We start from the raw sequence: 25,003 nt of genomic DNA, 5'->3' as shown, positions 1-25,003 counted from the left end.
CTAAAGTCCTGAAAGGTGATACTTTTTATCTTGTGAGAGCAAGTATATTTTGTGCACAAGATCATTTACTACAAATTCATATTTGTCTCTAAAAATACAGCCCGCCAGCTTCAGATACACACAGCCAAATCAAGTTTGATTTTCACCTCAGAATGTCATACAAGGAAATTCTTGCTGCTTTTGCACGTAGAAGAAGAAAGAAAGAGCTGCAGGGCATCCATTTATTAATAATTATAACTGCAGATTTAATTGTTTTCATTAATGACTTATTAAATATAACTGCAGATCTGCAGACTTAGAACATGTGAAACACTAACCCTTTATTAATGACTTATAATCAAGTGCAGACCTGGTGACTTACCAGAGAGTGTGAAACATTTAACTTTTTATTATGATTCATAATCATCAAAGTTTTGGAATGGTCAGCCTGGATGAGCTGTACATATCCTGATGGTCTACTTATTGTTTGTTCAGGGACATACACAAATGCAGTGTGAATGCAGACTCAGCATGTTGTTGTGGTAATACTAGACCGGTACTATTACGGATGATTTACTTTATTCTACTGAAACATTCAATGTGCCTTTTTGTCTTCTAGCTTCACCCAAAAGAAGATTTAGTAAAAAGTTCTCAGGTGTTGTAAATAGTAAATAACTGCTTAATATTCACGGTCACTGTGTCTAAGTCATCAGTCCTGCAGTTATAAATTATTACGAATCATTAATAAAGGGTTAAATATTTCACACATATAGTAAATCATCTTGTGCGCACAATATAATAACTTGTTCACACAAGATTAAAAAGTATCACCTTTCAGGACTTTAGGGGCTCTGTACTCTCCTGATCTAAATTGTTATATTTTCTATGATGGCTTTACGAGGAGACTTTATGACTACTCTGTGGAAATGTTATGTTCTCTCAAAAATCATTATACTGTCAGAGCACTCTGACAGAATGTTTTCAAATGCATCCACTGGATGCAAAATGTATGCAAAATATACAGTAGCACATTTTGGTCCTTTACAAAAAATGTTCAAAAGACCAAAATAGTGCCATCTTTGCAGATGTAATGAGTTCATGCTGACTTGGCAGTCAGCAAGTAAAGCATTGTGTCCTGCTTCCAGGTTACATGCAGTGCAGTTTGACACTCACTAGGGGGCAGACACATTACCTCTGCAGGCATCGCTTCAACTGCTGACACACTGAAAAACATCCTCTTGCTCACACACACACACACAAACTTACTGAACCTCATCCATCAAGTCAGAATGGAGGTCACATTCACAGAGAGTGAATCAGACCTGAAAGCCTCATCCAATATTCTATGGTAATAATACTAAAACTGTAGCCATGAAAACCAAAAGCCATCTTTTTCTGGTCAAACCCAGAATCTTAGAGATTTGGTGGCATTGGGCAGATCAAGCATGGAGCCCTATGAATCTGACCCCTGAGCTGTTTCAATCTGACCATTCTCTACATAATGAAGAGAATGGCTGTCTGAAAACCTTTAACCTTAAAACCTTTCAAGTGAGCAGACTGCATTAGAAGCCAAGTGAGGACACATTCAGATTAACCTGCTAGTTCTTTGGGGCAAAGATGAGCTGCTGGGCCTGTATTCCTCCTGCTCTCTGTACAGTGTACACAGGGTTACTGTGATAGAATAGGCTACCTCCTCACTCCAGGTTTGCCGTGTGGTAACACACATGTAAGCACAAAACTGAAACAGACCCACCTTAATGGCCTCGTATCAGTGGACATTGTGCGTTTGTGCTGTAGTTTCCTACACAACATTTTCAGTTAGGTTACATTAATGCAAACCAGTTGACCTGGACCAACTGGTTTGGAAGCTTCAATCCCTGGAGTTTTGGGCCCTGGGGGCCCTGCGGATCTTGTGGATCGTAAAGTCAGACATGTCTGGTTAAGTTCTTACAGGACACCCTGCCTCAGGCCATGTCCTAGTTAATCAGTTTTAAGTAGTTTTACACCACACACTCAATATCTACAATACAATACACACTAATATTTACTCCAAAATCCAGCATACAGATATTTCTCTAATTTACACAGTCCATATATGAGTGCAGGCGGTGAAGATGTGCCGCTGAGGTGACTGGAGAAGGCAGAGTGTGTGTGTGTGTGCAGCCACTGCAGAGTCTCCAGTGACAGTCATGTGTTCACTGCAGCGATTTTACACACAAAAACTATATAAAAACTAATTAAAATCATACTTTTGTCTAGGTATTAAAGGTATTAAGGTATTTAAAATCTATCAACACACTGTCCTGCAATTCTTTAATGTTATTTGATGTCATCTTGGATTTCTACAGCTGATGATGATCATCATTCCAGGTGAAAAGGAATCAGTACATTCACGCTTAATATCGAGAAATGGCAAGCCAGACTTTCCTGAATCCTGTCACATCCTGACATCATCCTGACATCATCCTGACATCATTCTTTTCACATCCCACAACTGACCCTCCCCTCTGCGCTCTGGGTGAGACAGCGCTGATGAAATTTTGAGCAGACTTTGATCTGAGATCTAAGTTGGATTATATTTTTTGAAATTGAAAGGTGCTTATGGAATAGTTATGACTCACTAGCACAAGTACAGATAACACTGCTGGCTTGAATGTTTATGATAAAGTGGATCTATAATTAACATGTGATATGAAGTGAAATGAAATGTGTGAGAGGAAATCTGGCTTCAAATCACCACCTCACCATCTACGTCTCCAGAATGCTCATACATGGGTCAGAGTTTATGTACAGGTGCGCACGTCTCCCGTCAAGTTTGTTATTGTGGATTACAACTTTTCAAGCCCCGCTTTGTGCGTACACAACGGTTATAAATGAGACCCTAGAGGTCTCTTCCAGGTGGGAAATATGCTGTCAAGTTGCATTGTGGGAAATGTAGGATTCAATATTTTGAAGCTTGACCAGGATATCTCAACCTCTGCTGCTTCAGTCTTCACTGTTCTTATTTATATCTGTATTGTGACCCCCAGCTTTACATAACGATACAATAGTATTGCTGAAGAAGTCCTTTAATGACAGCTTTCTGTACAAAACCATGGAGTCACCTATGTTTTGTAAAACACATCGAACACATCAGGCTCTAAGTAAATGGTGCAATGAGTTCATTATGACACATGTCTGAATGTGGGATACAGTGCCGTGAACTCATTCTCTGCTCATGCAGCAGGAGCTGAAAGAATGTCCCAATCAGCATTTTTCACAGTCAGAGAACAGCAGCAGAACATAAGAACAGGAGAGAAGAGAGCAAATGAAAGTGAGGATGGGCTAATCGTTTAATCCCCTCTCCCACAGAAGGATGTGAGGCTCCGCTGGGTGTGACGGTACTTTTCCGTCACTGGTGACATCTGGAGGACATAGCCTCCTTCTGGAGCACCCACTGCAATCTGATACCCTCTCTTTTTTTCTGTGTGTGTGCCCACATTCTGTCTTGTACATGGAAATGTTTTGTTGCTGCTAATAACATTTTTCATGCTGGTAAAAAAGCAGTGTTTGTGTGTGTGTATGTGTGTGTGTGTGTGTGTGTGAGCCTGCAGGATCTTTATTCCAGTGACTATAATTACAGTGCGGCGTGTCCTCAGTTACTGTCTGAGAAGCTGAAGAGAGATGTGAAAAAGATGAATTTCCTTTGTCTATTTCTGTCTTTTCAAACCATCTGTCCAAACAAGACAACACACCTCTGCTGTGTCTAATAAACACTGTAATGTCTCCCTATTTACAGATAAGGCTCTTTGTATCTAACAATGAAGAGATTCTCATTAAAGTCTACCTGTCAGGTGCTATCTTATGGTATGCAAAGAATGTATGCACGGCTGAGACAGTCCTAAGTTGAAGGTGAGCACTTGAAGGACACTACACTTGCCGCAGTCCTTATTTCCTGGTTCAGCGCTCAGGTGATCTATGGGGGGCGGGGATTACTGCAGCTCCTCTCATGGGACGGCCTTGCAGAGGAAAACTGCAATATACTGTAGAGAAGTTGTGGGAACATGACTGATGTCCCCTGCTTCTATGTCAAACCTCCAGAGGTCAGTGTGGCCTGTCAGCCTCCGTCTCACGTAAATGGGGCAGAGCCAGGATCAGTTGAACCAGTCAGCAGGCAGTGCAGGTGTAGTAGTGAGGATGTAGTCATGCAGATATATAGAGGAAGTAGTAATGAGGAGGGGGCTGGACACAGAGACAGGAAGAGGAAGACAGGAAGAGCTGCAAAGCTCTGCAGGGACAAGGTGATTCATCTGCAGGACAGGTCTGTTAATGAGTGAAACCTAAAGTGTTCACCACTGAACAAAGTCCACACTCAGCTGCAGTGTCAGGGGGAATATTTGTATCATACATGCATACACACTACTATGCACCAATATGAAAACGTTTATAAGTAGAAGAGGGAGCCATTTCTTATCAATACAAAAGTGGTCAGATGAACCACAGAATAAGTAGATTATCTATAATTTGTTATGTATTTTACCACTGGAATTTCATACCTCAAGATGTGATTGGCTGGTAGGCATTCTAATGAGTGGCAGAAACTCAACACCTTTATATGTATCACTCTGCTTGATTTATTGTACATGACATGAAGTGTCAACAATGTCAACACTAAGGTATTAAATGTGATAATTAAACATGTAATTCCAAAACCATGAGCAAAACTGGAAAATATGAAGAAAAGCGTTTTTTGTCTGACCAATGATTTTGACCAAGAATTATCTAGAAAATGGCAATATTACCACTATGGAGGGAGAAAGGTTCTTTTCTTGCAGACCTGCCAACCCTCCAGTTTTTCCTGGGTTTCTCTAGGCTATATTTCACGGCCATCTCCCAGCACTGGTTTTGTTGTTTCTCCCTGGAAACTCCTGTAATTTGCATGGCCCTCGAACTTTGAATAATCGTCATACACGGATCCCTAAGTTTTGTATGTTTGTCTGATGTTACCCAAGTTGCCAGATATGAAACACAATCTACACACACAATCCATACAATACATAAAATTTCAACCCATCTGTCAACCTGGCAACCCACAACCCAGTTCAAGGGGTGTGTGCGCAGCTGCCCGTTGCGCATGCTGGTGGGCCAGCTAACTTAGCTGTTGTCAAAATGTCAGGGCAGGACGGAGTTCCACCTAAAAGATCCAAATATACCACTGACAACAACAACACACATAAACTCAGAAGCAAATGCATACATAGACACACTTATCAATTTTATGTTCATGGAGTGATAAAAGTTCATATAAATTGATAAAGTGATAAATTGAGTTTGATGTTTTGTCATAACATAAATAGAACCCAGAACTCAGTCTCTACAGTACAAACATTTACATCTGGACAAATATGAAGAAAACACATTTTTGTTGCACAATTTTAAAATACTAATGATAATACTAATACTAATCATTCAAAAATTGCTGCTTTCGTAGATTTTGAGCTGGATTTGATGAGAAAACACTATTCTCACCACTATTGAAGTTCAAAAAGTCATTTCAAATTTGGAATGATCTGCCACTGAAAATAGTCCCCAACAAATGCACTATTTCCTCCTGTTTGAGTAACGGTTGTTACTACAGTGATCAGCTTTTTTAGCAAATTACTGATTCTTTACAAAAAAAAGAAACAGTTTTTTGGTGAACTGCTTTTAAAGATTTATGTCTCCAGTAAGAACCAATGGGCTTGGAGCTGGTAGCTACAGACAGGGTAGGAGAAATCAGTAAGTATTGCGAGACGGACTAACATGTTGTTGTTTTTGATCTTTTCATGGTATTTATATAATATTGAACAAAAAACTAAGTAGTCGGGTGCACATCCACAAGACCTCAGTGGGGTAGATACTGAATACAAAAAACAATTCAACTAGATACAAGAAGTACCCGTACACTCAGTCTCTTCCTCAGGAAGTGGTATTTGCTTGAGAAAGACCTGTGTGACAAAACTTCTAAGAAAGACCTGTGGTTGGCCTGTAGCATCTCGAAATATCGCTGACAAATAAAGAAAAGGGAGCTCTGATTCAGTGTGCAAGTACTTATGTACAGTGTGCTTGTATTTATGTAATATTGCATTGCTAGGTCGTGGTTAGCCTAGCTTAGCATAAAGACAGGAAGCGCGGGGGGAGGGGGGGGGGTGTATCTGGTTTGTTTAGTCCACACACAAACAGAAATATAAAAATGACAGTTTGTGGTCGTCCTGTATGTGTTAGCCTGTGTGCAGTGACGTTGTTCACATGATACTTATGTGTACCTTTTTATATCTGTAACCTAGCAACCTAGCAATGACAGACAGATAGGTTATTGGTTTTTCTAGTGTGAAATTAATAATAATTCAGATCTATTGACTTTTTCAGTCTGCCGTTGGCTCTGTCAGGCAGCATATTCTACCCTTCTTGGGGGCAGAGATCATGACTGTAGATACAATAATAACCAATAGAATTTAACATAAGCAACAAACTCTCAGTAAACAAACCAAAAAATACCACATGAAAAGGAACAGGAAGTTAACACTTATAAGTTCCTGCTCAATTCATACAACCTACATCTTCTCATGAATGCAAATAATCTTGCTTTTAGTTTGACAAGTTTACATTATTAATTTCTAGTTGACATTGTGGGTGTATGTGATGTGCTGTTGTGTGCAGCTTTGTATTTTGTATTATGTGTCCTGTGTGTTTTTTGCTTTGTCCTGTTTGTTATTGTTCTGCTATGTTTTAATTGTGACCTGATGAAGGGACTGCAGATGAAAATTAGCTATAAGCTAACTCTGGTGCAGTACATTTATGTTTAATACTGTAAATGGTCCCAATAAATACATAAGACTCTTTAATATACTCAGTGTTTATCACACATCCGAATACATTTATCTGATGATCAAAAACAACAAAAACAACAATAACAGCATTGACCACAAGTGTCACAGTCATGAGAGAAGCAATGCCCCCTCCTCATTCCTGTACTTCTCCAAAACAATTTTTTGTACCTCTTTCTGAATTGATTCATCCTTCTGCTTTTGTTCATCCTCTATCCCATTCCATATATTCACCCCACAAAATCGAGCAATGATAAACAACAACCCAACAACAATAGTTTTGTATTGCTTGCATTTATAATCTCTTTTTTTCAATTTTTATTTCAAACATGTTAAAAGAAAAAAAAGAATATATATATATAAGTAACAAAACAAGACAAACAAACAAAATTGTCTGATCTTGCTGATATTGAGCTGAAATAACATTGTAAAATTCTTGTAAAAACTCCACCTCTGCTGCTTTGAGGTGTCTTGGCCGAATCATTTAGTGTCACACAGGAAATCAGCACCACTATGACGCCATGTTTTCAGAAGATTACATTATGAGATTAATATAAACACTTGGGAAACAAGCCCATTGTCTGCCCCTGTGTGGTCTGGTTCGATGACATGTAAGGACCACATGACCTCCTTGAAGATAAAAGCTGAAGGTTTACTGTAATATGACGAAGAAATATTGTGGTTTGAAACCCTCACCACAAACATTCAGGCAGCAGATTAATCATAGCATTGTGGGAACATTTCTCTTCCCTCTCTGCATATTTTAAACTTGAATACACATACTGTACATGTATGTCAGATACCAGATAGTGTATTAAATAGCTTGTTTTTAATCAAAATACTACCAAAATGCCACTAGGGGTTTATCAGGATTCTTTGGCATTCATTTCATGTAATGAAATGTAAAAATAATAAACAGTATGAAATAGTTTTTCATATGCCTTACTTTTATCAATCTGTAGTTTTTGTCCATAAAGCACATTAACAAATACTAGTGCAGTGCCTGTTCAAAATGTGCCTGTTCAGAACGGGCCGATTGCTTGGCCTCAGGTATTGCTGCTTCAACACATAGAAAAATGAATACTGTTGCTGTGAGGTGTGAATGAGTGCCAACATCAAAGAAACTAACATTCTATTATACACACATCTTTTGTACTGTAATAGTGAAGCTCTTCTCATTTCAAGCAAAATGAGAGCTGCATTTAAAAGTAAAATACATAGAGAGTTTTTGAAAAAATGTGCATCCTAAAATAAAGTGGATCGATCATATTAGGCTCTTAGATTTATTTTCTGTGGCTTCAGTTTGGATTATTTGAAGATTTGTGTTTATATGAGACATACTAGTTTTGAATTGCATGTTGGAAGTAACCTAAAAGTCTGTCCATTCTTGCAGACTGTACAGCTCTGATTGCCGGCTGTGCTCATGCTTATGGTTTTATTATCATGGAGTACAAAAAATCAGAAACAAATGTTTTTTGGTGAAAACAACTCATGTAGGGACTTGAGGGTTTAATGAACACTCACACTCTACTCTACTTTAGCCATGTCCAGTTAGGCCCTATGCAATTTCCAAATCATCAAATTTTATCATGAGTAAGAATATCCACTCACACTCCCATTTCAGAGAAATGCTTCTCTCCAGAAATGGATGACGGTCACCACTTCAACACCCTGTTCATGGACGGCATATTCCACACTCAGACACAGAGCTGAGCGGCTTGCTGTTCACTTGTTTATTCAAAGTTTATCAATATTAAACTTGTTGCGTGTCCAAGCACGCCATGTGGAAATACTTTTCTCTGATTCAGTGTACAGCTCTGAGCTTCAACTTTGCTCATGACATGCAGTCACAGAGCCCTGAAGCCCTGCCTTGCTGCTGCAGAGCAGAGCAGCTCGCTGATCACTTGTTTATTCAAAGTTTATTAATATTAAATATGTCACGTGTCCAAATTACACCAAATTAGATACTGCACTTCCTTGGGTCCCCAGCCATACAGCCACCAAGTGTGAAGTAGACTGGATGAACGGTTGTTGAGATATGCGAAGGACACACATACAAATAGACAGAGATTCCTTCCGTTATAGTTATAGTTAGATTTCAGCCATTGTTCAGTCAGTCAAATAGCCACTCCATATGAGGGACACAGTGGTGACAATTTGAGGCAATTCAAATACCTCAACTCCATACCGATTTCATACTGGTGTTCTTTTTTCCTACATTTTATCTGTGTACCTCACTGTGTGAAACGTCACTGGGATCAGATTTATGTGAGGTAAAAAAAAAAAAAAACTTCAGCTGGTGGCCTGCTGTGACTGAATAGTGAAAACACAGAATAATGACATTGACAAAGAAATTGTATTCAATGTTGATTGGTCAGATCTGACATCTGATCTCTTTAAAGGAGACATATCATGTCTTTTGCAGTTTTCTGTTAGTTATATACTGTTCTGATAACAGATGTTAAACTTATGCTGTTGTCGGCTCGTTGTACATGCCCATAAATGGCCTTCCGTAGCCCTGGTTGCTAAGGTTGTCGCTAAGGTTTTTCCATGTGTTGTTTGTGTTGTCCACACTCATATTTCAGATCTGATTCCAGCTCGAACATGTATGGATGGATTTGAGAAGTTGACATTTCAACATTTCGGGCTCCTTGGGAGAAGGGCCTTAAAGAGACAGGTGTTAAAAGGGCCTGTTTCAGACAAAGGCTGAACTGAGGGGCTGCATAAAGGGTCAGTATAAGATAAATAAGGAGTTTTTTGAACTGTAAATCATGCAAAGATATTCCAGTAGAGCCCCAGATTAAAAATATAGACCTGGAAATGTGCAGAATATGTCTCCTTTAATAAGGTGACTATTGGCACTGACGCTGATCGGGTGTATGGGATTAATGCACCCCTCACTTACGAATACTATATTGTTCACAATGCTATATTGTACACAATATGTATTAATGTTGACAGTTTACTGTTTGGCAGTTCATTTACAAGAAATAAAAGGGGTGCACCAATTTGTACTAATAAGGTCATCAGCTTTGACTCTTAAACACACTGTTCCATTTTCAAATTTGAAAATTCCACAAACAAAAACCAGTTTCCACTTCTTAAACCATTCCTGAGCTTTCTCTGGTCTTTCTTAGTGAAGGGAGTGGGCTCAGGTGTCAGTACAACACATGACTGAAGTTTTACGCTTAAGTCATGTGATGACACCTGAAAAGCTTGTAAGTGAACCTTAAGTGATTTTGTTACACATAGTGTTGAGAAGAATGGACCTCGACACATTGTTTGTTTTTCAACAGGACAGTGACCCAAAACACACCACCAAGCTCTGTACAGGCTATTTGACCAAGAAGCAGAGTGATGGAGTGCTGCGTCAGATGACCTGGCCTCCATAATCACCCAACCTAAACCCAACTGAGATGGTTTGGGATGAGTTAACAAGTGCTCAGAATATGTGGGAATTCCTTCAACACTGTTGGAAAAGCATTCTAGGTGATGACCTCATGAAGCTGGATGAGAAATTGCCAATAGTGTGCAAAGCTGTCATCAAGCAAACAGTGGTCACTTTGTTTACACTTGTTTTGTTTGCCGCGATTCCATATGTTATTTCATAGTTTTGATGTCTTCAGTATTGTTCTACAATGAAGAATATTGTAAAATACAGAAATTCTCTTGAATGAGAAGGTGTGTCCAAACTTTTGACCGGTACTGTATGTTGTCCATTTTTCCAGTATTTTACATATCGTAGTCATAACACAAAGATCAGATGCAGTTTGCAGTTTATTTCATTGACAATTGCAGTCCAATTCTTTGCCTGCAGCCATTTCTGTGTAATGGATTTCATGTTAGCAGCCAAAAGTATTTTAAAGACATAATGTGCCAGATGTTGTCTGGCACATCAAAGCAATCAACTTCTATTCCAGATATTTCCATTATCGCTTAGCAGTCTCTTGCCAATATTATGAAAGTTTTTTTTTTCACCTCCAGCTTTGGCTTTATTCCTGACAACCTCTTTGTATAAATTTAAACATTAGAGTCACAAAATATTGGATTATGTTGTTGCAACAGCACTCTTGACAAGGCTAATGGTGGGATTGAATGGATATTAAGTCAGTTTGTCATGAATATCATGTCATGACACTTGTATGTCATGAGTGTCATGACATGATAGATCCACATAAATTGCAATGAACATGAACCATTTAATCACATATCAGTATATCAGAAATTTCCTGTGCTCCTATCTGCGTGTCAGATGACCCTACAGAGGTCATGACCCCAAGACTCCTCAGCAGTCAGTACTCCCTTCTGTCTCATTAAAGGAGCACTCCACACACTTAACACATGAAGATCAGTTGACTCATCATGTTTAGGACTTCTCAGTCTGTGAAAAGTATTACAGTGTCCTGTGTGGCTGTGGAGGAGCTTTGTTGTCTGAGAAAATAACCCTGGTGATGTCACAGTGATGTCATATTGGCTTGGAGTTTAGGCTTGAAGACTTCAAATTTATGACAGACAGCCTGCATTATTAACTTTACGCATGCTATTGAGTTGCATTATGGAAATGTAGGATTCAATGATTTAGGAGTGTGACCCAAACTACGGACTAAAGGAGCAGTCAAGATATCTTGTCCTTGACTGCTTCAGTGTCAAGCACAATGCAATATCACCAGAATACCCCTTTAAATGCACATAAGTGATGACTGCCATGCAGGACAGTAGACAAGTGAGAGTATACGGGTGAAGGGCAGGTGGAAGGGGATTGTCCTTCTCTAAAAACAGACTTTGTTGACACTATGTGCAACTGAGCTGTGATCCGTATCGATGGGTCTGTTGTCGTCACAATAGAAGCTGATGACGTCCACTCTGCCACTGTGATTCATCTACAACTTTCTGAATGTTGGTTAAACAGATAAAGCTCAGATATGTTTCATCATCACAGTCTGATTTCATCACTTGAAATCTGGTGCAGGAACTATTTCAGGCTGATTTCATGACACATTTGTATCAATTAAGCATGCTTTTCTTGTAATAAACAGTATGTTGTTATATGGGTACTAGAGGAGTGTGAGTTAGCAGAATAACTACTCTCTGATTTACAGCATAATATCCCCTTATCAAGCTAACCAAGTCTGTTAATGGTTGTGTGTTTTATATTGCTGCAGGACAGAGTAGCTGTGTCAAGGTGTGTTATGCTACTTTCACCTTGTGCTTCAAGGACATCATGGCTCCAGTGTCTCCTTTGTCTCTCAAGTTTGGCCAAACACTCTGTTCTACCTTTCAACAGGTGTTAATATGAGGTCATACTGCTCCTCCATGAGACTTTAGGTCAGCTACAGGCGGACTGAATTACTCTGCTTTACCAGCATGAGACAGAGAGGAAGCATTCCAAACAAAGTCATAAAGTCAATAACCCTTTAATATGAAGTTGTAATACGAAATTATTTTTCTTTTTTGAATCATTATTACCAGTATCAGCAGTATCACCACCTGATTTTACTAAAAAATGTTTTTGCAACACTACCTTTACCATTAAAGGGCATCTCTACTGATGACCTTTTTTATTATTGCAAAGTTATCAGACTCTTTAGAGGTTATTCACTTTCATCATTCCGTTCAATAAGCTCTCCGAAACTAAATTAGATTTCCTATGAAAATTCCATAGACATGCCTCATTCCAACAGATTCTTTCTCACGAACATCTGCACGAAGGTCTGGACTTGAAAACCACACCACACCCTGAGGATTAATTGGGACCTAAATGTACTTCAAATGACTTCCATAAATGGCTCAACCAGGTTAGAGAGAAAACCAGAGAGAAAACCATTGAAGGGATCAGGTAAAACTGAGCCTCAGAGTACGGACAGGGCTCAGGACTTTTGGGACGCTGCATGGACTAACTACTGCTAAAACCACAATCATCTGACTCTGAGTAAGACTGCAAACCAGCAGATTTCCCAAAATGCTGTGTGCTTTAAGTGTTTCCTTAAAGAAAAAGTTTCCTCACACAATCACCACAATCATCTGACTCTGAGTAAGACTACAAACCAGCAGATTTCCCAAAATGCTGTGTGCTTTAAGTGTTTCCTTAAAGAAAAAGTTTCCTCTTTGCACCAGTATTTGAGCTTTCTTTCAACTGAGCTGTGGTCTGGGCATTTAACTCTAAGTATCATAACCTCTCTTGTGTGTAGTGTTATATTGTCCCCAGTTCAAAGAGCTGGAGTCTAATGCTGTAGATCAGGTTGCCTATCTAGATCAAATATTAACCATCACATGAATTATTGGAAGGAATGAGTAGTAAACTTTGTACTGGGGTAAGTGGCAGCTAAATATAAGTGAGATGTGGATTAATTTGTAACCAGTGCAACGTTTCGCAAGAGCATATATTTCACCACAGCATCAGGAGAGTGGCCAGTCATGATGTGTGATCTGCATCTAACAGGTTTGGAGCATGGTAGCAGCTCAGACAAGAGGGAAAAACTATGAAAGTTTAATAGGGAGGGTGTTTGTTACACACTGGACACCAGCAGCTGCTTTAGACTGTATTGGCACAAGCTGAAGCTACTGGCAGAAGATAACTAGCTTAAAACTTTTTAACATATAAGACAAAAAAAATCTTTGCTTCAGATAGACTGTTGTTGTGGTATTTATTATATAGGCAAAATTACTTCCACTGCCCTTTCACACACACTTTATTCCCACTGTTGCATGTATTTCCCTGCAATTATTCCTCTATATCCCATTTGTTTCCAAAGTGAAAATAAGCATATTGATGACCACAAAGGAGTTGATGAAATCTAAGCAGCCCTATCTAGTTCCCACCTTCACTCTGACGTGACATCATGTTCTGCCTTCAGGGGATTGGGTAACAGAGTCCTACAAAGAAAAACATTTACCTGACTGAGTGTAACAGCAACAGAGCGACACAAATGCAGGATAATCAGTAATATGGAGTGTTTTATTGAACGAGTTCACACATTTGAAATAGCTCACATTTGATTTTTGGTGTCAGATTCAGCTCTGTGTATGTTTTATAATATTCCTATGTTAATCTCCAAGAATGGAAAATGTATTGATTCCTCTATAAGTACTTTCTGTACTGAATAACATTTTACTATTCTGTCATATGGCTAACCCCTTGCCCACTCTGTTATTTCACTCTGTCAATACTGTTCAGACAGAAGGAAAAGAACACACACATAAGTCTGGTGTTATTCTATATATTTAGTAAATTCGTTTAAAAAAAAAAAAAAAGAATCAGTAATTTCCTAAAAACAGTTTCCTAAAACAGTGCATTTGTTGGGGACTATTTTCAGTGGTGGATGAATCCACATTTGGTGATTGAGTGAGTATTTCTGGCAGCAGGACAGTGTGTGTGGGATTGAGGCAAAATAAACAACAGTGTGTGTGTTCATGATAATGAAGGGACATGTCTCCCAGTGCACCAGTGTGACTCAATAATCTGTTTTTAATAGTTTTTGGACAACAGTGGAGCTCTATGGCACAGAGGAATAGGATATATCAGGCTTTGATACACACACAACATAGCAGTAATCCAATTCTTTCATGGGATTTATTATCAATCAAGAAAATATAGCATACCACCAGACATATGCAAGCCAGATTCAGGATTTACAAAAGTGCTTTTTTTTTTTGTCACCCTTCTAGCAGCAGGCGTCAGATCAGCCCGGCCATCCAACACATTGTTCACAGCAAGTAAAGATTTGGTATATTCATGGTCCCCACAACTCTTATTGTGGTTGGAGACACTTTTCATACTGTGCTATTGAGTAATATTGCGTTTGATGATGCTAATGATGTCTAACTAAATCAGTATAGTAAATAATAAATTCATGTTCACACTAGGTCAGTCAATGTCATCTGACTAAATACCAACAAGATAATGAGATAACTTCACAAAAATGCTAGATGTTCTGTGATTTTGTTGTAGTTTGAGTGTCCAGAAAGTTATTGTTGTAAAAGTGCAACAGATTTTTTTTTCATTGTTTGCTTCACTTATGATTTGTGAGGTTCTAGTAGTTGGGAGCCTGGTTGAACAAGTCAAATGTAACCACACATTCTTTTCACAACTCTACACATTAACCAGTGTCTTTGAGAGAGGACATTTAAACTTTCCATAATGATCCTCTGTCAATTATTGACCTCTGGGGCATTATGGTGTGGCCTTGGCTTGTAACTGACAAAAGGACTTCAGACAATCAGACAGGGAAATTTAAAGAGAAGCACAGAGTGGGTGGCAACAGCTTTACTGTCAACATATTCAACTGTATATCTTCAACAAAGTGTAGTAGGAACAATATTACTACTGTTTAAGTGCTCTGCTCATGTGTGCCCTTTACCCTCAGTCTGAACTCACACAAATCTACTTCTCATTGACTGAAATTTGACCTCACTGGTCAAACCTTTACAATCCCTCCCCCTCTGGTCCATGAACACATTGGAACTTTGCACTAAGGAACAGAGGTGGGGGTAAGTAATTGTTTTACAAGGTGCGAGTAAGTGCCACTGCAAGCCCAAGTCCTTTAACAAGACAAGAGTCCTCAGCCACACTAGCAAGGACTAACTAGGTTATGTTTACCATCTTCTTAGTTTAGTGTGTTAGCGCTAACCAACACTGACATTTGTAAATTAGCACGAGGAACAGCTGAGGCTGATGGGAATGTCATTAGGTTTTCAGGTATTTGATCATTAACCAAAGTATTGGTGAGACTTAAAGTTTGACCTGATGATGGTGCTAGTTGAAAAGTCAGGGGAAGTCATTGGGATTCATCCTCTGGGGACAATAAGTGTCTGTATAAAACTCCATGGCAATCCATCCTGTATTTTTCTTTAAAAAAAAAAAAAAAATCTAGCACAAAGGTCCACTTACTAGCATCAGAGCTTTCAACCGTATCTCAAGGTCTTCATTTAGCGAATAAAGCATGTGATATTTGACGTGTTTGACGATGTGTCATGTGACCTTATTTGGTCACGTGACAACAAGTGGTTGTAAATGGGAGGTAAGTTGTAACCTCCATCTCTGTTGATGGCAGACCGCTGGCATCTGATGTCCACAGTCTCCTGGTTGATGATCTTGACTCCTTCCCAGATGATCGTGTGGCCGGCCTTGGACTGGTGTTCCTTGACCACAGATTGTTCTTGCTTCTGGTATTCTTCCAGTCTCTTCCCCAGGGCTTGTGCTGTCTCCCCTATGTAATGTTCTCCACAGCTGCTGTACTCATCATACACCACTCCTGTCCTCTTCTCAGGGACTGTCTTGTCCTTCGTATGAACCAGCAGGCACCTTAAGATGTTGTAAGGTTTGTGGTAAGTGCTGAGTCCATGTGTCTTAAAGATTCTGGTGAGATGTCCAGAGGGTCCTGACGCATACAGTAGGCCCACTGGGGTGGATCTGTGGATCTGTCAGACCCTGCAGTGTTTGTTTTTGTCCCTTGTAGTGTTGCTTTGGGTTGGGGTCCTAAAAATCCATCTCTTGTAACCATTGGTTAGGAAGGTGTTGTAAACATGCTGCACTTCTTTGTCTTTATCTTCCTCTTTGGGGTGAGGGTTCTCACCACTGATCTTTTGTGCTGTAGATGATAGTTGGAGTTGAAGTTGAGACACTGGTCAGTGTGAGTTGACTTCCTGTACATGGTGGTTATGGTACTGTTGTCTCTATCTACAGCACGTAATTTTCCATTGTCTTCCTGTTCCCTAGGAAACTTGTTGTGTGAGTAGATGCTGTTGATGCATCGAATATTGTTTCCCAATGTCAAGAATGAACATAGTCACATCCTATGTTTATCAACACATTTCGGTCTGGACCAAAGTCGTAGGCTGACTGGTAGCCACTTTTTAAATGAGTATCTTTAGCATTCTGAATCTGAGCACTGATTGGATATTGGTTATTGCTTGTAAATTCTCCATCCTGTCCAGATGTGTCACTGGACATGTTCCCTGTAATCAGCCAACAAAGTTCATAGCTAGATCAAGTTTTTCAACACATATATGATGATAGGATGAATTAGATTCCAAGTGATTCGGGTGAGATAAAGACAACACACAGAGTGATAAAATATTATAATGCTTTTAGAGGGTGTCAACCTATAACTTAAAAAACAATATGCAGGCAAGTCAATAAAGTCTTCCCTTCAGAGTAAATCGTGTTGTCTAACATGTCTCTATCATGAAGCTTATAATGTTCATTTCTTGGTGACACTGTCTGAGACATGTTGAATCAACTCCATGATGTTTAGGAGGCTTTAGTTAAGAGTGGCGTTGGAACTGGTCAGTTTTGGAATATATTTTGAATATTTTGCTACTATTTACGTAAATTACTACTATTTATGTAAATTAGGGTAAAGTAGTTATTAAAATGTAAATTATTTTATTTTTTCAATTCATGTTTTTATATTTGCTATTTTTTCTTACTTTGAGGTGAGGTCCACTGTATACACCTACACCTTCTTCACCTCTACTGTCATATCTGTTTCACTCCTGTTATTGTTTTTAATTGTTTTTTAAGCTGTTTTAAGTGCACAAAATAAAATTAAGTAAAATCCGATCTCAAATCACGTCTCACATTAATATGAATATATTTTATGTTTTTTCTACAAATTCCATGTTAAGACATTAACCAAGAATTAATTCATCCCACTCAAAATTGTGTGTGCATCCAAAGCCTGAGATATATGTAGGGTGGCAGCTCAGACAGTTTGCTTGATCTTTATGGTCGACATGCAGCTCAGAACGCAATTGACACATGAGGATTTAAAGATTTATGAAGTACAATACATTTCATGGAGCAGAGGCTTACAGGTTTTACTTTATGTTTTTTCTGAAGTTAAAATTTACTGCTGGATCAGATGATAACAGCCCAGCCCAGAAAAGATGTCTACACAAAGATGTCTGTTGGATCTCCTGGACAAATTTCTTGGCAAAAGCTCTCAAAAAGTGAAATCCCTTTACATACATTACAGTGTTATACATGGGTTTACGAGTGAGGGGCAGTGCCACCCCATTAATGGCAGCATGTATACTTCTGCCTAACTCTTGTCTATAGTGTGTGTATCCAAAGCCTAATATAGCTTATTCCCCTGTGTCATAGAGCTCCATTGTTGTCCATAAAGACATGTTCCTTCATTACCATGAACGTGCACACTGTAGTTTATTTTGACTCAATCCCACATATTCAGACCTGCAGCCAGAAATACTGACTAATGGGTTAGGGTTAGTGATAATAATAAAACTATATATTTGTGAGCAATTTTTAAAGATTATATAATGAAAAAGTAAAGCACACTAAAGGTTGTAGTGAGGTGCTGATCACTAGAAGTAGACTTGAGAGTAGGAAAAAAGTGTCACACACTCAAGCTCCATATGCATTTACTTTTATCCAGATGACGTTCCAGCCCTCAGGCCTTCTTCATGATTGTTGATCTTGAAGAAGGCCTAAGGGTCAGTCATTTGAATAAAAGAAAAATGCAGATGGAGTCAGAGTGTGCGACACTTTTTTCCTACTCTCAGCTTTTAAAGATTAACATCTTCATTAGAAACCAATGTTCTTGGGGCTGAGAGCCACACACAAGCTAGGGAAGTCAGAAAGTACTGAGACAAACTAACACATTGTTGGTTTTAGTCTTTTCATGGGATGGGTTGACAATAGGAAAAATATGGACTAACATCAAACTGACCCTGTACTTTCTAAAAGAAAGGTGTACTGTAATCTACAACATATTAAAATGGCATCTATCCCACTCTTTCTTTAGCTCATGTTTGCTGGAAACAAACCACTGCCCGTGTATCCAGTTCTGTCCCTGAACTGTACACCAATTCTGTATTGCCATGCACCGATATCCTGCAGCATAATGTACTATGGCATTCCATTCCATGTTTCACCTATAAACAGCTGCACAGTACACTCTGCCATCAGAGTACACAGTATGGTCAAGGTCAAGAGCTTTGTCTGCGGACAGTGATACAGGTGGAAATGACTGGCGGAAAGCCTGAAACATGATTTTACACTATTCTGTATATATTCTATTCTAGTGTATATTTAGTGCTGTATATGTTTGTAAAATTAAAGATATGACATAAAGATGTAACAACAGTTTTATTAGCATTCAACAGCTTGATTGGCAGTGCAGTTGTTCAATGCAAATACAATCATCAACTGTGTGACTCAAGCACTGAACCCTGCCATGAAAATACAAGTTACCAGCCTAGGTGAAACCATAATGTTGACAACCTCTCTTGTTAACTGCATTTAGGTGTTACAAAATTGCAGGTCAAATATCACAGAGCTTGAGCTCTGGCAGATGGAGACGCATACATTATGTAACCGTCCTTAAGACACATTTTACATGTTGTTAAATGATAAAATCAACATATTGGGAAATAATTTAATTTGCTTTCTTTGAGGGAGATGATAAGATAGATATTAATCTGTGCTTAATGTGCAGAGCTAATATAGCTTAGCATTAAGACTGGAAGCAGCTACCTACCAACTCCTCTAAAGTATCTTGGTTATAAAATCTGTGTTCAAACAGAAAAGTAAACTTTTATTTTAAGTTTGTGGTTTTTGGGAGAGTTACCAACTGGACTATTTCTTGACCAAGAAGTATCCATCCACCATGTACTTCTATGTAGCATCTCTGGCACTGGTGCAGACTGTCAAATACCATTTGTGAGCTCAGGTTGTAGTTTTGTTCTCTGTAGAGGCACAATGACACCAAACCTGGCAATCTCACTGGGATGACAACACTTTTGCAAAGCTGCACACAGTCACTGCTGCTCACGAGAAATAATTCCAGCACCTAACCCCCTTAATTAGTGAGCTTTAGGTGTTTGGCTTTTGAACTTTGGACAGAGCCAGGCTAGCTGTTTCCTCTTGATTCCAGTGTTTATGCTAAGCTAGGCTAACCACAGTCTGACTCCAGCTCTGTACATGCTGCCTTCATGTCATATGCTGGATGGTAAAAGTGGGGAAGACTCCCATATTTACAACTCAAGACCAACCGATACTTATAAAGCTGTGTTGGTCACGTGAGGGTTAAAAATACTGTACATTGACAATATAATACAATATGCTTTAAATTCATGTTTCAAGTGCCTTGAATGATGGATATATTGCAGCTTTTAGAAAAATTTGATAGTCTCACTTGAATGATTTTGTTGATGTGTTGGAAATTGGTAATTATGGTAATATGACAAGGAACACAGCAAGACATGAGATTGTTATAATTTTTATCAACTAGCGTCTGAGCTATTCCTTTAACAATCTAATAAATCATAATATCATACAAACAATTTAAAGAAATTTAAAATATAAAACTAATAGAGTGGCATCCTGGCATGCTACTGAAGCTGCATCAGTAATGTGTTGTGGAAGCGACAGCAATCAGGGTGCACAGACAATGGTTATCTCCTTCAGTTGCCTGTGAAACTAATGGGAAGACTACAGGAAATAAAATGTTATAATCCTCTTGAATTAATTACTAATTACCCTCTTTGACCCTGCCAGATCCAGCAGTAATTCAATTTCTAGGGATGGTAATATTGGTCCGTTGGCCGTTCCAACACTTTAGTCCAGACTGAAATATCTCAACAACTGCTGGATGGAATTTATTATAGACATGCAGGGTCCCCAGAGGATGAATCCTACTGACATGGCGATACCATGACCTTTCATCTAGTGCCACTGCAAGGTCGACATTTGTGCTTTTGAGTGAAATGTCTCCAACAACTATTGGATGGATTGCCATAAAATCTGGTTCATACTCCCCTTAAGGATGAATAGTTATGTTTTTGGTGATCTCCTGGACTTTAATCTTGCACCATCACCTGGTCTGTAGAATCTTTGGTGTTTTGTCCCTGCATTTGATTAGAAATTGTTGCAAAGTGTTGCCTAAAAGGACAATACTAGTGCTTTTACCATATTTCATCCATTTAACACTACTCACGTCAGCAATACATCACTGCTAACCATTTTGTTGAACATATATCATAGTGTCTTATTTTTCGCTGTTTTCCATGTGCATGAACCTTTTTATATCAGCTTTTATTATTAGCAAACATTACTGTTGACACATGATTGCCATTGCAGTGAAATGAATGCATACAAAGTGTCATCCAAACATATCTAAAGCCAAAAGTATTTTTCCTCTCTAATCTGAAGAGATTTTAGAGTGTATAAACAATATAATACATGCATCCTTTGTGCTGATTTACAGTTATTTGACTTCAATACCTGATCAAATAACTTAAAGATACCCACCAGACATGTTTTAAAATGTATATAAAATAATAATTTGTGTCTGATATGTTTTGTCCACAAAAATGGTTCAGTTATCTTGTTAAAATCCTTAAAACTACATCTACTGCTTCCCCCTCATTAAAAATTCCAATATCTATAAATATGCAAAAATATTTAATCACAAAGGTTTAAATGCTGGACACAAGACGTCTCCTACTTCACTATAAAGTCCATTCAGTGTTTGTACACTGGAGGTGTCAAGCTTCCACATCACACTTGTGTAAGTTAAATATTGAACCAGGAATGGCTTCCAAACTAGTTGTGATGTCACAAATCGTGCTCATAGGCCCACCTCTTAAAATTGGATTTTGAGTGGGCACAGAGAAATTTTACACTTTCAGCAGATGAATGTGAAAACAAACTCTGCACATACATCATTCTGTACAGTGAAGCTAAAACATCCAAGAGTAGGAACAAGAAGAAAAACACATTTTTGAGTGGAGGGGAACTTCAAAGACTTTTGTTAGGACAATACATGGATGGCTGCACAGAAAATAATAATTTGGGCATGGTGTATGAGTCAGAGAGTGTGTAATGAAAGACCCTATTGAGTTGCATTATGGGGAATGTAGGATCAGTGTTCACTGAAGTACCCTTTTAAGAAAACGGATACAATGACTCAATTGTAGACTAAATTACTTTTTAATGTAACATTTCAGGGTTTTGGACAATGTGCTTGTTTGCTGTCAGAAAAAGATTAAAATCAAATACATCCTTAACCCAAACATTTCCAAAATGTCTTTTGAGGGCACCACATGAATTCTAGTAAATGGGCTATATCATGAAAAAAATACTGGTATGGTCCTTAAAAGTCAGCTCTCACAGCCTAATTCCAGTGACTTCCAGGAGGGAGACACTACAGAATTCTGCCCCTGAGGTAAGACTGGTTAGTGTATTCTCTTCACACAGGATGTTAATGAGGGAACAACTACAACCCAGTTTCATCCCTGTTACACGCCCACATCATGAATACAACTAACAAGAGTAGGTGAAAATGGTGAGTTAGATATAGAAACTTCCATTTGTGTAAATGGTTGCATTTAACCTGTGCAGGCCTCAAACAAGAAGACTTACTTTCACCTTGAATCCACCCTCCCCTCATACCCTTAGACAGTACCTGTTTATTGTGTACACAAGCTGACAAAAGGTGGCAGTTGTCTGGGCGTGGTCACTGTCAGACACCAAGCTGTATCATTAGAAAAATGGCAGGCTTTATCTAACTGGCTGTGTGATTCCAGTTTGATGGTTACCTGCACAAGAGCTCCTACATATAAACATAGGAAATGAGCAATGTTGTTGTGCAAATTATGAGCAGTTTTAGAAGAGGACAAGTATACAGTAATAGTAATTATCAGAGCTTGTCTGATCATGTTTGGATCCGCAGAGAGGTGGCTTTCATCACACTGACTGCTAGAAAGTTACAACAGTCATGGGAAAGAACTTAAAGTCGGTGTTCCCTGCCTTTCATTTGTAGTTGAAAATTCCTTCCTTGAGTATCCATTCACAGATGTTTGGTTAAAGAACAAGTCTGGCAATCCTAACCAATCCCATGAATAGTGTCTGAATTCTGGTTTGATTGGTTCATACTAAAAATGAAAATCTTTTAAAAAACAAACAAAAAAAAAAACAGGTAACAAATATATATTTTCTTTTTTAAAAATAAAATTCTAAAACAGCTGGTTTTAGCAAACATTACTCAAACTGGAGGAAATAGTCTTGGGGACTAGTTTCAGCAGCAACTGAATCCACATTTGGTGCTCTAGTGAGTATTTCCCGCAGCAAGAGGATGTGTGTGGGATTGAGTCAAAATAATACAGCGTGTGGAACATGTCACCCAGTGCACTGGTGTGGGTCACTGATGTGTTTTTAATAGTTTTAGACAAGAATGGAGCTCTACATCAGGCTTTGGTTACACACACGATACATCTGTTTATAGAATCAATTCATTGTTGGGTCTGCACATGAGATTAACGCACAACAAATACAGATTATAACCAGATTTACCCTTTAAATCCAAGATATGATTGAAATAAATTTAAACTTTAAAAGCCTGTTGTCATAGAAACAGGCTATGACAATAGTTCAAATGATAATAGTTCAGATGTGCACACCTAAAGATAGTTTTCGCTGAAAGACATTTATAGTGTAAATTGAATGTATGAAAAGTGAATGAACTAGTTATTTAAGGTATGCCTATTTTCTCACCTCTGCATTTAGGTTTTAGAAAGTTACAATAATTGGCGGACGTAGCCTTCCCAATTCTGTTAGATGATCCAGCAACCACTTAGTTTGATGAGATGATGAGAAGATCAGACTTGGTTGTGACCAGGGGGTCAGGTCTTTCATGATGGCGTCACATAGAGCCGGTCAGCACATTTGACCCCTCTTGTCCTTGAGATGATATTTAAAGGTCAAAACCCTCATGTGCATAATCCTGGCCAATCACACCTACAACCACATGTTTACATTCAAACAAATGTACACAGCTCAAGAAACTTAGATGGCAGCACATTGCTGAGCGATTTCACACATGCATGCATGAGCACACACATTACACACAGCTCACACAGCCCGACAAGAATGTGAAGTCGTAGGATCTATACGCGTCTATGTTGTCAGCATGTGTGTGTGTTTTTGAGTGCATGTGTGTGTGTACTGGGAGGGTGAGGGGCAGGTTGGTGGCAGTTCTTGTCATTTTTTTTACGAATCAAATTTAAAACTTTTGAAATTAAATTCAGTCATTTGTTGTGTCGAGGCATGGTCATGTACTACAGGGTAACACAACATAAATGAAAAGCCTTTTATTTGGAGCTCAGATAGAAAATTGGGTCATGGTGTGGGCCCTGGCACTAGTAGCAGAAATGCCCTTGGAGCTGGCTTTAGAGAGGGTTAGAGGCTGTAGAAGGCAGGATATATATACGGGTTTCAACTATGTGTATACTTGGCAATGCTGTGTAACTAGAGCTTATTATCCCTGTGGTGTGAAGGGGTAGATGTGGGGAGGGGTTCACTGCATACAACAACACAGGACACCCACCAAGTTGTACTGGGAGCAGATACAACTGTGAGTCAAATGAACTCTGTTCTGTTAGTAAAAGGGATGAAATGATGGCATTGTTTATGCCATAATGACTGTTTTAGAGGAGCCGGCTTCATTCAGAATTGTAGGTTGGTGCACTGTAATCTGCCATTCTGTGTGTGTATCTTGTAATTGTTGGCATGCAGTGACTAAACCTGAACAGTCATGCTGAATTACAAGTCTTTAGCTACACATGAAGATCCAATAGACCTGAAAAAGAAAAACTCAGATTTACAGTAGCTCTCCTGCTCTTTCAAACCAAAAAAGATGTAAACCATCACCTAAAAAGGTTGATAACCAGCAGGATGTATGCTATTTACTTTTTCTCAATTAGTCATCTTATCAAACACAGCAACGGTGGCATCAAGGCAAGTAGATATGTAATCTCACTACATCCTACTCTAGATTGAAGTTTGTAAGATAAGGACAAATCTGGACTGAAGTCCAAAACCTACCATCCAGTTTCTACCGGTGTGACACTGAAGTTGAAACTTAGATATAATGTGTACTGTAATGTTGTTATAAAGTTGAAACCTCCCTGTTTCACCTCAGGGAACTGTCCCGGAAATGCCTCTAACTGACAGACACCAGGTTCCACAGGAAAAGTTTGACTGGCTTATGTCCCTCTGTGCCCCGTGACACTGTAAAAACCCAGGAGATGCATGTATTCCTGGAATAACTCAGGCTGGTGTCAGTGTACTTATCTGCACTCAGTATTCATGACAAGTGGCTGATAGATCACTAGAAATACTCATGTACCCACGGGTGCTGTCGGGGAATCGGGGATGA

At 38.8% G+C, this 25,003-nt stretch overlaps 1 protein-coding gene across 2 annotated transcripts in view; it reads left to right on the top strand.

Moving 5' to 3' along the window:
- Positions 1–25,003, top strand: part of ddx4 (DEAD (Asp-Glu-Ala-Asp) box polypeptide 4) — a 198,065-nt gene that overhangs the window by 95,930 nt on the left and 77,132 nt on the right. The gene's annotated exons all lie outside the window — the stretch shown is intronic.

Source organism: Thunnus thynnus, chromosome 24 (genome assembly GCF_963924715.1).
Source record: "Thunnus thynnus chromosome 24, fThuThy2.1, whole genome shotgun sequence".
Classification (NCBI taxonomy): domain Eukaryota; kingdom Metazoa; phylum Chordata; class Actinopteri; order Scombriformes; family Scombridae; genus Thunnus; species Thunnus thynnus.
Note: the sequence above shows the minus strand (reverse complement) of the source record. Positions and strands in the feature narration are given on the sequence as shown.